The sequence below is a fragment of the Panthera tigris genome, chromosome A2 (genome assembly GCF_018350195.1).
Source record: "Panthera tigris isolate Pti1 chromosome A2, P.tigris_Pti1_mat1.1, whole genome shotgun sequence".
Lineage (NCBI taxonomy): Eukaryota > Metazoa > Chordata > Mammalia > Carnivora > Felidae > Panthera > Panthera tigris.
In genome coordinates this window covers 35,429,692-35,443,747 of record NC_056661.1, presented here as the reverse complement: position 1 = coordinate 35,443,747, position 14,056 = coordinate 35,429,692, and the positions used below count along the sequence as shown (strand labels likewise).

Here is a 14,056-nt window from a genome sequence, read left to right as displayed (position 1 = left end):
TTAGCTTCACGAAAACCTCGAGAAAGAAGTATTATCTGCAGTTTACCAATGAAGAAACAAAGGCTCAGACAGGTACCTGATGGGGAGATGAAAAAAATGACAGTCTTCCCTTAAGAGAAGAGTCAGTAAGAAAAACAAAGTGTTTCTGGCTTGCTTGACCTGTTCATACTTTTTCTTCATTGATTGCTAGATGATTATACTAGTTTACTCTTATAGTTAAAGGAAAAGATAACTAACCAAAGGTAGCTAAAGAATGAGGTGGGAGGGGAGGAAAATCAGTGTTCTGTAAGATTATACCCCCAAATACCTTCTTCATACCAGAAGATTTAACCACATGGTGACAGTCAATTAAGTGCAGAGTTTCTTTTTTTCTCCCTCTGCCGGACCAGACTGCCTTGTTTGTGCACTCATTGGCTAGAACTGGAACTGAATGGCAGGTGTCCTAACACATTTAATAAGGGGAACTGTGTAAGCATCGCTTCTAACTGCTCCCAACCATCTCCCTGACACCCCCACAACTTATCCAGTGATTATGGAGCACAGGCAATTAAAAATAAACAAAAATAAAAACAAACACACACAAAGAAGAAGGAGGTTCAGCAAGGATATCAACCATTCTCAAATTTTCTAAGAGTTTTGTTGTGTTTCTTCCATGTGCCTTCAGGAAGACAACTTCTAATACCTATAAGGGTTTTGACATCGCTTTTGTTGTCCCACACACTTAAAAAAAATTAACTCTACATCTCATTTGTAACACCTATTTCCTTAAGTAGTAAGCAATTCAGTTTGGTTTTTTTTTGGCAACTAAAGTTCAGCTCTTTCTTCCACTTTGGTTAAATTCAGGCTACAAAACTTTTTTTGTGAATGCTGTGCAATTTAAAACAAATGTTTGTTCAGCCATCAAATCTCTTGTGTGTTTTAAAAGCATATGGGTGGTCTTATTTTCTTCTCTATTGTCTTAAGGGAGGCTTTCTCCTGGTTTTAAAGGTGTAGCACTTGCAAATATTTTGAGAAGGACATGGGTTCATCCTTAATAAGAATCCTAGAAAGAGAAGCTCTTGTTTAACAAGAAGAGTATTTGTAGAAACAACGCAAGAGGCAGAGCCAATTTATATTGAGATTGAAAACAATGTGAGAGTGAGTGACGGCAAATCCCTAAGAAATTGAGGATTTAAATGGAACAAGGGCTATAAAAATAAAATTGGCAAAGGAAGAAAGATCACTCAGAAACCAGACTGGACACTATCGTCTTTGTACTGTGACTGCAGATGCCTAATAACCAACTGCGTAAAGCAGTTGACAACTGAGTTTTAAAACTAGGTCTCATCCATATTCTGCTAATTTAAATTATTTGTTTAAAGGCATATACCTTCCTGCACACATGATTTCTTTGCAAAAAATTTAAAAACGCACTTTATTTTTTTGCAATTTTGTTGAACTTCACCATTAACGTATTGACATGCAACACAAGCCAACATGTCACCTCTATCTTTGCATGCATGATAAAAGATATTCTGATCCAAGTATATGTCAAAAGCTCATCTCAACTGGAATAATGGTTGCAGGTTTCATGGCCTTCCATTACAAAATTATTTACGTACTAGACTCTTTAGTTCTATTTTCATTTGGTGTGGCAGGGAGGGGGGTGGTGTGCACACATATGCACTAGACTGATGGTCCAGAATGTTTTTCTCCTGACTAAGCAGTATTGGAGCCACAGAACCTGCTTTGGAGAAGTGAAGTTTCTGCTATATAATCTGATAAAACAAGTTTATATCAACTAATAAAATAGCCATAGAGAGATGATATCTCCTACACAATAAATTTTATTTTCATCCAATGCTTTCCTTAAATGATTTCTTAACTCTCCACCACACACTGGTTCTCGTTCTAATATGAAGTTACTCACAGAGGAAATAAAAAGAAGAAAAAATAGAGGATAGGCATAAACCACGAATTCAGAATACATTCATGTGTGATGAGGTCCTGCTCCCAAATTGTAGCCAATCCCAAGGATTTGTTGTCCCCAATTTCCCTTGGGTCTAGGTGAAAGGTTTGTTGGTGGAGACACCATGGCATAGATGGGACATACTGGGGTTCTGTTTCCCTCTTTCACTTGTGCAAATAAGTAAATCTAAAAATGATGCTGAGGAACCAAAGGAGGGAATAGAGAAGACAGTTTAGAATCTCCATTTTCCATTACAAAGAACACTAAAAACCTCAAGATAGTTTGGGGTTACTTGTCAGATTGACATGCCAGCTGTCTTTATGAGGCACTTCTGTCAGTGTTCTGTATAATGGGGTTTTCTTTCCTTTGACTGTGTTACCTTTACATTTCATGGAGAGATGTCAGGGCTTTACGGCCCATGAGAAATAATCTCATGGTGTAGTAATAAGGTCGTTGGTAGACCCCCTTGAATTGTGGGAAGTGGAAAATATCTATTCTTATAGACCAAATTCTATGATGCTCAGTGCTAGTCTTGTTTACAAACTCTCAGAAGGTTGGGTTGTCAGAAAAAAAGCTAATAGTTTAATAGCTAATGTCTATCTATTAGGTTTGTTTCATCCAGTAAATTTAGTTAGATTAAGAGACTAGAGGAGAAAATGGTGAGGTTGAGCACATTTTCAAAGGCTCCCCAGTTTGTCTGGTACTTAACAAGGGCGGGGTGGAGGGATAGAATTCCCAGCTTTTCACTTGGGAGAGTGAACAAAATGAAAATTCCAGGCAACTAACTGGCAGAATTGCATGTATATTTATACATAGGATGGCATATTTTTCATTGTAATTAGCTTTTAGAGCACCGCTTGGGATTCAAATAAATGTATGGGACTATGTTCATATAAATACACTGTTTGCATTTGAGTTAATTTGCTTCACCACCAGATACAGGCAGCAGTTAAGTCAGCCATTAATGTTGAACATTAGTTTTGCAAACAACAGAACCACTCCCTCCACCCAGGCAGTTGCCCTTTGTTTTCTGTTGCTATCTTACAATCTACCTTATTAGAACTTAAAAAAATTTTTTTTACATTTATTTATTTTTGATAGACAGAGAGAGACAGAGCACAAGTGGGGGAGGGGCAGAGAGAGAAAGAGACACAGAATCCCAAGCAGGCTCCAGGGTCTGAGCTGTCAGCACAGACCCTGATGCGGGGTCCGAATCCACAAACTGCAAGACCATGACCTGAGCAGAGGCCGGATGCCCAAACGACCGAGCCACTCAGGTGCCCCTGCCTTATTATAACTTTTATGCACCATTTCCTAAGCTTGGCTTCACAATGGAACCCCTTGGAGAGCTTTAAAACAAACAAATTTACGGTTCCCACCAGAGGGAGCCTTATATTTTGTCTAGGGTATGGCTGGGCTACAATAATTTTTAAAAAGCTTCTCAGGTGATTCTTATATGTGTCTGAGCTGGTGGACCAAGGAATCCCAGCTTGACCTTCTTCAGATTTTAGGAGCATCACCTGGATGAACACAGTTCTTCCAGCTTTGTCTCCTCACTTACAGGTGACTTGTGGTGTTCTTGTTTATCCTTTGCCATTTGATGGAGAAAAATCATGGCATATGACCTTTGATGGACGCTGTAAGCTGTTATTAGACCAGAGGGTTACACAGTCATTTGATCCAATTTTTGTTTCCTTTTGCTCTATTTCACTCCATCACTGCAATACTGTTAAAGATCTTGCATGCTTCCTAAAACAACTGTATCAAGTGAAGTAAGGGGCTGCTAAATGGACTGCAATTGCTCAAGAGTGGCTCTGATTATTTACAAGAATTGTCATTTCTGAAGGGGGAACCAGAAAACACTAGGCTCTGGGAGATTTCTGTGCCAGAAATTGTTCCCTTAAAGGTTCAGCTGGGACTTAAAAAATAGACAACCTGACCATCTCTGTAGTGGCAAAGCCTGAAGCACTTTGACATAGAACCTCACTTGGTACTTTACAGCAGCATTATCAACCATAGCCAAACTGTGGAGAGGGCCCCAATGTCCATTGCCTGATGAATAGTGAATGGATAAAGAAGATGTAATGTGTGTGTGTGTGTGTCTGTGTGTGTGTGTGTGTCTGTGTGTGTGTGTGTATACATACACACTGGAACATACATACATACCAAAATATTAGTCAGCTTAACAAAGAGAATAAAATATTGCCATTTGCAATGATGTGGATGGAGCTAGAGTGTGTTATGTGAAGTGAAATAAAGTCAGTCAGAAAAGATAAACATGATTCCACTCATGTGTGGAATTTAAGAAACAAAACAGATGAACATATGGGAGACAAAAAGAGAGAGAGGGAAACAAACCCTAAAAGTCTCTTAAAGATAGGGAACCAACTGAGGGTTGATGGAGGGAGGTGGGTGGGGGATGGGTTAGATGGGTGATGGGTATTAAGGAGGGCCCTTGTTGGGATGAGCACTGGGTGTCGTATGTATCACTGACTTCTACTCCTGAAATCAATATTGCACTGTATGTTAACTAACCAGAATTTAAGTAAAAATTTGAAAGAAAAAAAGAGAAATTAAAGGTATAAACAATGAGTTCTTGAAGCTTTGAATGAGTCATGGTCAATGTCCAGGGTATAATAATTGACGAGAGGTAAGAACATAAACATCTTTGAATATGATCTGGCTTTAGAGGCATGGATACATTTCCAGGTTTTTCATGCTGAATCTTACATCTAATAATAACAGTGGGTCCTATTTATTGAGCACATACTATTCGTCCAACCCTACACTAAGCAACTCATCTTAATTATTTCATCTGATCCCCCCAATCTGAGATAAGTACTATTCTTGTTCTCACTTTATACAAGAGAAAATCTAGGCTTAAGAGAGGTTAAGGAACTTGTCCAAAACTCAAAGTTGGGTTTGCACTGTCTTGCCTTGAAACTTCTATTTTGAAATTCTGCCACCACTGCCTTGTTCTAAGGAAGGGATTAACCACATTTGTATCCATTACATTATACTGCTTCCTGTGTCATTACATTTCCACCCAGTGAAGTCCCCGTCTCCATTTTAGATCTTTCTGCTTAAGACCAATCAGCACCATACTGTGTAATGGTCTGAAAACAGGGACTCAGCATAAGGATGTTAAAAGAGGTCTGTGAGCTTCTCTGTTCATACGAAGGGTGGTGCTTCTTGCCTTTTCTGGAGGTCAGGATTCAAACCATTACACTCACTCACCCTGAAGCAGGGCTCTGGCTCAGCTACTACCTCAAGAGGGAGACCAGAAAGGACACCCATGCATCTTTACTGGAAATGTCCTACATGGTAATTCACATCCTTGATATTTATTCCACATCAGTGTTCCCTCTTCCCCCTCTGCACCTTTATCATGGTCAAAATGTTTCCTGCGTTCCATTTTTTGAGCATCCAAACTTGCCTTCCTCTGTAAGTGGTGAGTTCCACAAATAATTTCAGGTACAGACATGACTTCAGTAGACATGGTCCTTGTGTTGGAAGTCATTTGTCTTGGGTCTGAACTCTTCTGAGTGCTGACACTAATTCCCTAAGAAGTGGCAATACAGTGTCCAGAAAACGAGCTTTCCGGCCAGAGAGACCTACATTCAAAACCTGGATTCATCATTCAGTATCTATGCCATTTTAGCAGTTAATGAGGAACTTCGGAAAGAAATTCAGTTTCCCTATCTGCAAAAAGGACCAAGGCATACTTACTTCACTGGGCAATTCATGAGGTGAAGCATATGAATGGCAAAGCACAGTGCTTGCTTAGTGCATGTTACTGCTACAGCAAACACAACTACAATGATCATGACTCTCCCACCCCACTGCTTAATAAAAGAGTCTTTCAGCTTTATGATCAACATTAAGGGCAAAAGCTCCTTTATAGACAAGCTGGTTGTCATCCAAAAAACAACAAACCAACCGACCGACCGACCGACCAACTAACCAACCAACCAACAGTGTTATGTAGCAGAGAATCTCCACAGCTAGACATCTGGGTTCAAATCCCTGCCTGGATCTTTCTGTGTGAACTTTGGTAAATTCCTTAAATTCCCTGTGCCTCAGTTTCTTCATCTATGAAAGCACGATACAAAAGGTTGTTATGAAGATTGAAAAGGTAATATGAAAATTATCATGTGGGAGTTCCTTGGACTAGTATCATGCACATAGCTAGCTACTTTTGTTATTATTTCACTTAAGTTCACCCAAATCCACAATGGCAAAAGAGAATCGAAGAATGTGTAGTCTACGATATTCTTAGGTACGTATCTCGGTTTCTAAACTTGTTTGTTTAGAGGTTATAAAGTTACATGCATATCAGCTTATAAGATAATTATATCTTCCTAGAAATAGGTTTCTTTTGAAATGCATCCCTAGCTTTAACACCCTTACCCTCTTTAAGTCTTTGCTACAAATTCCCCTTTAAGGTGCTCTTGTCATTTGGTAGCTTAATTTCTTAAAGTTTAGAGATAGGCCTTTCGAATCACACACATTACCTAGGCTCTGCTATGGGTCTTAATTGCCACAAATCACCGTTTCTGAAGTTGGTGTGCCAGGATTCACTGGAAGTGCTTGTGAAGTAGACAGATTACCTGGCACTTCCCAGAATTCCAGACTCAGCAAGTCTGGGCTGGAGCCCAGGAATCTGTATTTAAGGAAAAACACCTCAGGATATGCTTATTGCTAGCTCTCTCTGTCCTAAGGGCTGATTTACTTAAAGTGGAGGCGGCAAATAGTAACCACGCCTCCAGTTACACTGGTCATTCTACTTCCTGTTGTCTCTCCTCCCAGTCCCGTTGGGTACATTTCTCAGCTTATTCCTGGGAACAATTTTTTTTAAACACACTGTGCAATCTTCATTTCCAAGATTCCTAACTTCTGGTAGCTCGTGCTTTTGAGTCCCCCAAGTTCACGGACTGTAAACAGTTCTCATGTCCTGGTGAACAAGATGGAAACCATCCAATGCCCAATAGTCGGCGGCGTGGAGGGAAATAGGTAAAAAGCTTGCGCTGGCATCACTGTGACCTTGAAAAATACAGTGAGGTACCTGTACCTTAGTGTGGGTACCCAGATGGAAAGAAGCTAGAAGTTGCCTTTCTTTGGGGATGCATTGGAGAAGTGCATTAGTTATTCTAGGCAAGAAAATGAGCCAATGCTTTCAAAAGAACCAGAATAAGAATGAGGGTAGGTCTTCCAAAGAAAATCAGGCAGAAGGCATTTTAAAAATTACAAATGTATTTTCTGGTTTATGTTTCCTTCAAGTTACTGTTTCTCAGGAAATGTCTGGAAGACATAAGATTTCTTTGCCCTCTCTCGGTAGGACAATATAGCTTAGAGGTCAAGAGTATGCCATGCTTCCATGTACTAGCTATGAGACCTTAGAAAAGTCACTCAGCTTCTCTGAGGTTTGGTCTTCTCAGCTATCAACTAGGGACAGTACTATCCGCCTCATACTATTTAATCCAAATTGATTTTGGATTTAGCCAACTCTGCTACTCACCAACTTTGTAACTCAAAGAAATTTGTTACTTTCTTGGAAACCAAGTTTCCCATGTAAAACAATAATAAGACACATTTTTTTTTGCATCACAAATAAATTAAATAATATGCAAAATTACACAACACTGAAGGTTGCAAATAGTGTATATTCAGACACATTGATTCTTTCTTTTCATTTCTTAGGTCTTACCCAAGACTGTTGTGCAACAATTTAATCTGTTTATGTTTGCTCAACACTTACTGGAGGCAGCCAGTGGAGACTGACTACCCGTCTACAATTATTCAAATACCCGAATAAATCCGTGATATCATTCTTCAGATATCAGTAATTAAGTTTGAGTTTCCACCAAAATTGTATTTTGCCTTAATATTTCCTTTTTTTAACGTTTATTTATTTATTTTGAGAGAGTGACAGCGCACATATGTGGGTGCCAGCCGGGCAGGGGCAGACAGAAAGGGAGAGAGAGAATCTCCACACTCAGCATGGAGCCCAACCCGGGGCTTGATCTCGTGATGGTGAGATCAACACCTGAGCCCAAATCCAGAGTCAGACGCTTAACTGACTGAGCCACCCAGGTGCTCCATCTTATTACTTCTTTAGCCTAAAATCATACCAAACTTTTATCATCATGGCAGAAAATACTAGAAATATTATGCCTTGTGAACATTAAACTTCTTGATTTAAAAGACTCTCACTAGCTCTAATGTTCAATGAATAATAACTGATATTCATAAATTTTAGTTTTCATTGGGATACTGTAAAGCCTATTTCATGGCGGCAATATGTTGTCAACATGCTAACGTATAGTACAGTGATCTCTGTTTTAGAACAAAATGTAAGCATTTCCATATGAGTCAGTGATTTTAGCATTGTTGTGTCTTCATATGAGGCCAAGCTGTGAATTTAAATAGTAGCATATGTCATACTTATATATACAGACAGTATTTTAAATGACTAACTATGACAATATTAGTGATACTGATTTGAAATTTTCAGCCTACTGAGCGAACAGTTGTGATTTTAAAAATTTACACTCAGTGACATAGCCATTGAGTGTGAATAATGTGAATTTTGCCCCTTCCTTCCAGCCATGGCCCTTTTGTTTGTAAATGTGTGTTGGGTGACAAGTGAAGTTGGCATCCTACTCTGGGAGGAAAATTTGAATTAGTTATGCCAACAACAGTGCTGGGACTCCACGACGTATATCATGTCACATACTATGGCCGTAACTAGGCAAATAGCCTTGCACAGAGGATAAGCACCTATGCTCTACGAAGCATTTACATTGTTAACCATAAATGCTTTGCATTTGTTAAACTGGTTGTTCAAAACGGCTGCTATTAGTGATATAGTTAGAATTCTCTGGATGTTGTAGGCCTCCAAGAGGATGTGTTGAATAAATATTCTTCCATGAAATCACCATGTCATTTAGCATTAGGAAGCATGGAATTGAAGAACCACTCAAGTTGGTTATTTACTTGTATCGTTCAAGGGGGTTGGGGGAGGATCTACACCAGTATTGCATGGCTGTGAATACGACAGCGGCATGGATTCAATTTTGAAAAATATAAACTGGGGTCTGAAAAACACACACAACTATCAACACGAACGGTAAACCCGTGAGCCCTCTTGATGTAAAATTTTATAAGGGAGCAAAGATTTAAGTTTTCTCATTCGATTTGTCCATGTTTTGTTGAAATGTCTTCTATCAAGGTCCCCACTAATGGAACCTACAGAATGGCTCATTATGAAAATAGGTAGTTCCTTTGATGAAATAAACCTTCTGGTTTGACAGTGAAACAAAGTTGAGCTCCTGCCATGATTTGGTAATCTATGAAGGGGTATTTACTGGCTATATTACTTTCCTATTACTATTCTAACACATTACCACAAACTTGGAGGTTTAAAACAACACGAATTTATTATCTGACATTGCGTAGTTCAGAAGTCCAACATGGGTCTCACTGGGCTAAAATCAAGGTGCTGGCCAGGCTGCGTTACCTCCCGGAGCCTCTCGGGGGGAATGCATGCTTTTGTCTTTTGCACCTTCTCAAGGTTGATGGCTTCCTTCCTCTGCTGTCAAAACCATCAGTGACAGATTGAGTCCTTCTCACAACCTATCACTTAAATCTTCTTTTCTCCCTCCCTTTTCCATTTCGAAGGACCTCTGTGATTATAGTCGGCTACCCAGATAATCCAGGATAATCTCTCTAAAATCAGCAGATTAACAACCTTATTTCTATCTGCAACCTTAGTTTCCCTTTCTCAGTTAACAACATATTCACAGATTCCAGGGATTAGGACGTAGCAGTTTGTGGGGGGAGACTTTATTCTGCCTACCACAGATGTTAAAACCCAAGAGTTACTGGAATCTTTTTGGCAATTTCTGAAAAACGTGCTTTTAAGAATATTTGCCTTTTACCACAGAACATATAGGAAAAACTTCTCATACATGCACAACAGGTGAACAACAAAAAAGGAACTATCAGGGTGCCTGGGTGGCTCAGTTGGTTAAGTGTCCAAACTCTTGATTTCACCTAAGGTCTTGATCTCAGGATCATGCGTTCAGACACCATGATGGGCTCTGCACTGGGCGTGAAGTCTACTTAAATCAAAAAAGGAAGTATCTTCAGGAGAAGAGTCTTATTTTTTATTTTTATTTTTTTTATTAAAAAATTTTTTTTAATGTTTGTTTATTTTTGAGAGAGACAGAGACAGAACCTAAGTCGGTTAGGGGCAGAGAGAGAGAGGGAGACACAGAATCCAAAGCAGGCTCCAGGATCCGAGCTGTCAGCACAGAGCCAGACGCGGGGCTCGAACTCATGAGCTGTGAGATCATGACCTGAGCCGAACGCTCAACTGACTGAGCCACCCAGGCACCCCAGGAGAAGCGTCTTATATGTGATATGTGTCTGGTTCAAGAGTAGGAAATTGTGCACTGGACACCAAGTTTATGCTGTCAACCCAATTCACGCAAGAAAAAGACTTTCTGTTAAAGTGGCAAGACCCAGTTATATTTTAGTGGTGGATTGGCCATACCCATAAGAGAAGAGAATACCCAATTAATTCCATATGTTAAAGCAACTTCTGCCTTAGGCTGAGTTAAAGGTAGATTTAGGTCTGGAAACAGAAAATCAATTCAGATCACTCGATGGGCGCCAAGAGCTTTAACAGTCGTGCAAGGATTATTGTCTATTCCATGATGCTGTGGTGAGTTTTCTACAACTGTATCCAAGAACCATAACAATATCACTAACTTGGGCCACAGGGGCTATAATTCCAAAGGCTATAAAAAGAGGGGTGGGCAGCATTCATTCATCAGCAGCACGTGTAGCTGAGGGCTATGGGTAGAGCAGTGATGGAGACAGAGAGTTGTCTAGGGACAGGGGGTGGGGATGGGGCAGTCTCAATGGGGACTGGGTCAGTAGAAGTTGTAGGTGAATAACAAGACACCCAGGTGATTAATATTCAACCATTTAGGAAGTGAAGCCATATTTTATAGTGTTTGAGAGGGTCCATCAGCTATCAGCTATGTATCCTTGAGCAAATTACTGGACCTGTCTAAGCTCCAAGGGCCCTTCCTATAAAATGGAGATAATGATAAAACTGGGATAATGCCTCAGGTGGATTGGAATGTTAATGAGATGATTAATGTAAATATAAGAGTATAGAACCTGATATATGGCATGTCCTTAATAATTATCAGCTGTGTCTGGCATTTTAATTATGAATATTATTATCAGCTCAATAAGAAAACATGTAACAATATCCAGGATACAAAAGTAAGGATAATTAAGATATAGAACTAGGGGCACCTGGGTGGCTCATTTGGTCGAGCACCCAACTCTTAATTTCAGCTCAGGTCATGATCCCAGGGTCGTGGGATAGAGCCCTGTATGGGGCTCAGTGTTGAGTGTGGAGCCTGCTTATGATTCTCTCCTTCCCTCTCTCTCTCTGCCCCTCCCTCACTAGCTCTCTCCCTCTCTCTCTGCCCTCCCCCCACTGCACTCTCCACCTCTCCCTAGGCCCCTCTCCTGCTTGTGTGCACTCTCTCACTCTAAAAAAAAAAAAAAAGATATAGAACTAGAATGATTCTATTTAAAAAAAAAACAAGCCAAAATTATGTACACAGAGAGCTCACATAAGTATAGAAAAATGTCTGAAAATACACACATCTGTTAATAATTCTGGGCATAGGATTGGATACAGGTATCTTCGACTTCCAGCTTTATTACCATGGTAAGAATAAACAGCTTTGTTGAATGCTGGCTCCCTGAAAATATCACCCAAACAAACTGCTGATAAGACAGTCTATTTAATAAATCTATAATACTTTTGTAAAAACAGCAACAAAGCACATAAAGCAACATGTAAAGTAAATCTAAGCACTTGCATGTAATATTTGAAGACTTTTCATAATCTGATATCATTCTGTCATCTCTCAAAGAAAAATCCTCTCTCCAATTTCCAAGATTCAAAAATCTAAACTAAAATGGAACATCTTCTTCAGCATTCCTTGGGAACCAGAACAAATAGAAATGGAAATCCACAAAACCCAAGGAACATTAAAATCTCCAGCAGGGACACAAAAATGCCTGGTCATTCCACCTTTAATTTTTTTTTTTTTTGCACAACAATGAATCAGAAAGCTTGGAAAGCGTGTAATTGCTAACAGCTACTCTCTTCCTCTGCCTCAGCCTCTTCAGAAACATTTGCTTAACCAATTGTTGAGCTCATTGGAGTTTTCTAACCGACTGGCTCAGCAGAGAAACTTGCTGAGAAACTGACCAGGGTCGGGGAGATCTTTTACAATAGAAGGAGTGAAAACTGTCTTAAACAAACAAACAAATGTCATAGCTTTTTAAGGAATTAAACAACAATAAAATAAAACATAAAATTACCGATGGGTCCTATATCAACCTAATGCTTTTTGCGTCCCCTATGGTCCCAGTTATCTTTCTGAGAAAAGAAGATCTTTCCATCTTGACAAGACCCATCTATCAATCGCTCAAGTGATAATGAATATATACATAATGAGAGTATGTTCTGTTTCATGAAAATGGGTACGTTTTCACTGAAGTAAGTTGCTAAATAAGAAACATTTCTTGGTCAGTATGTCCTTTTAGAAGATTTAGCTCCATATAATTAGGCAAATGCTTGTTTAATCCTTGCGTGTTGTGTAAGTTCTGAGAGAAAAAGAAGAAACAAATGTTACAGATATAATTCTTGTTTACTAAAGGCTTATAGTATCATTGGGAAGGGGAGAGAAATATTGGTATTTTTAAAAAATGTTTATTTATTTTTGAGAGAGACAGCGCTAATTGGGGAGGGGCGCAGAGAGAGGGAGACAGAGAATCTAAAGCAGGGTCTGCACTGACATCAGAGAGCCTGATGTGGGGCTGGAACTCACCAGTTGTGAGTTTGCAGGACTTGAACTCATGAGCTGCAAGATCACGAACTGAGCCGAAATCAGACACGTAACTGACTAAGCCACGCAGCCACCCTGTTATCTTCATCTTTGTGTGACAAAGACCACAGGGACATCACCCCTAAAGATTCTGCTCATCTATCTTATAAACAAGGAGGCTAGGCTGGGCACATAGCAAATACCTAGTACTAGAGAGACCTGGGTCCACAAAGTTGTGTCTGTTTTGTGTAAGAATGGTTAAAAACAAAGCATTTGAATATTCAAAAAATTTTCACCTACAAAACAGATATAGGAATTAAATGGCATGATGTATTAATGTTCTTGGCACAGTATCTGTCATAGGTAGTAATCTATATATATTAACTGTTAGAAGTTAGAATTATTCTGAGTCAAAAGAATCTGCGTTTGAATTCTGTATCCATACCCTTTATAACTGTGGGTATATCACACTCTGTAAACTTCAGTTTCCTCATTATGAGGACAGCGTGAGTACTTAACTCCCAGGACGGTGGCAGGAATTAAATGAGATATTGTATGCAAGGAGTTTAGCTTAGAGTCGGGTACACGGTTATATGTTCTCTGATGGTAGCTACTGGTTTTTTGGGGGGAAGCTGACACAAGAGGGAGGCTCTACTCTATTGGAGATGGCTGGCTCTACATAATTCCTTCCCTTCAGCTTAAGAAAGAACCGAGCAAGTGTGTGATGTCCCACTTTCTGCCAGGTGCTGAGCCTGAATTTTATCCATTTATACTCATAATTACACTCTGAGGCAAGTTTTAGTTATTGAGCTGGGGAAACTGAGGCTCAGCACCAGCCACTCAGTATACTCAGTATCTCTGTCCCTTCTTTACATTTGTTCCATGCTTCCTGGATTGACCTTTCCAGGTAATCAGATTCAGAACTCCAGAGCAGGACACCCCTCTACAATGTGCTGCTCACCAGAACTTTCTGTGATAACGGAAATGTTCTCTGCCTGTGCTATCCAGTGAAAGGGCCACTACCCACTAGTGGTTATTGCTATTAGTGCTTGAAATGTGGATCGTGTGATTCAGGAGCTGTTTTATACATTTCATTTAAGTAAAAAAAATTTTTTTTAATACTTATTTATTTTTGAGACAGAGAGAGACAGAGCATGAACAGGGAAGGGCCAGAGAGAGAGGG

At 39.6% G+C, this 14,056-nt stretch overlaps 1 protein-coding gene across 1 annotated transcript in view; it reads right to left on the bottom strand.

Annotated features, from left to right (window-relative positions):
• The window catches only part of TAFA1 (TAFA chemokine like family member 1), a 504,091-nt gene that overhangs the window by 157,159 nt on the left and 332,876 nt on the right, over positions 1–14,056 (bottom strand). The window lies entirely within an intron of this gene.